Source organism: Otolemur garnettii, unplaced genomic scaffold (assembly GCF_000181295.1).
Source record: "Otolemur garnettii isolate 467f Iridium unplaced genomic scaffold, OtoGar3 scaffold00057, whole genome shotgun sequence".
NCBI lineage: Eukaryota > Metazoa > Chordata > Mammalia > Primates > Galagidae > Otolemur > Otolemur garnettii.
Genome location: NW_003852452.1, coordinates 5,467,856 through 5,469,086, shown reverse-complemented (window position 1 = coordinate 5,469,086; position 1,231 = coordinate 5,467,856).

The following is a 1,231-nucleotide window of genomic DNA, read 5'->3' as shown; positions in this document are numbered from 1 at the left end:
TTTTTTTTTTTTTGAGACAAAGTCTCAAGCTCTCATCCTGGGTAGAGTACCGTAGAGTGACAGCTCACAGCAACCTCAAACTCTTGGGCTGAAGTGATTCTCTTGCCTCAGCCTCCCAAGTAGCTGGGACTACTGGTGTTCTCCACAATGCCCAGCTATTTTGTTGTTGTTGCAGTTGTCATCATTGTTTTAGTTGGCCCAGGCTGGGTTCAAACCTGGTATATGTGGCTGACGCCCTGCCCACTGAGCTATGGGCGCTGCCAAAACTTTGTACCTTTATTAAACCATTTATATTGTGTTGTAATAATGTCTTATGAGTGGATCTCTTAAGTAACCCGTCAGATTAACCAGAGTGTTCCGTGGTGTCTGTGACACCAAAGACACACTGAATGCCCCAAGTGGGCGAACACCTTCTCTTGTGTCCCTGCCCTTGGCCTTTCCTTCTGGAGTGTGTGCTTAACCCAGCATCAGTTGGGTCTGCACTCCAAGCTGATGATGTTGGTTATACTTGATCTTTTAAAACATGTAACTGAATGAAATATTAAACTGATGAAACATTAAGTGTGAAGTAAAAGAAGGTTTCTGTTTCTTGAAAATTTATTTGAATACTTTGGAAAGACGATAAAAATGAAATGCTAAAACACGGGCTATCAGAATCGATATGAGCAAGACAACTGTAAGGGAGTTGAGGGGACTTACAAAAATCTAATGGTTTTGGTGTTCATCCATTTCTACACTGTTATTACATTCTTACTCTATTTTAAATAAACTAAACCTGGAAATTATGTGTACATTATGGTTAGGGATGAAAAATCATCTAAAGTTCAGCTGCCAATTAAAGAAAAGGCTTTGACTAAAGTTTGGCCAGTAAATATTTCTCCCCTTCCATCCCCTCCCCTCCTGTCCCTTCTTTTCCCTTCTTCTCTTTCAGACAGTCTTACTTTGTCCCCCTCAGTTGAGTGCTATGGTGTCACAGGTCACAGCAACCTCAAACTTCCGGGCTCAAGTGATCCTCCAGATCCACTGGGCACAATGCCTGGCTATTTTTTAGAGACTGGGTTTCACTATGGCTCAGGCTGGTCTCTAATCCTGAACTCAGGCAACCCACCTGCCTTGGCCTCCCAAAGTGCTAGGATTATAGGCATGAGCCACTGTGTCCAGACTCATGAAGATTTTTGTTTCTTTGTTTTGAGACAGAGTTTCATTCTGTTGCCCAGGTTAGGGTGCAGTG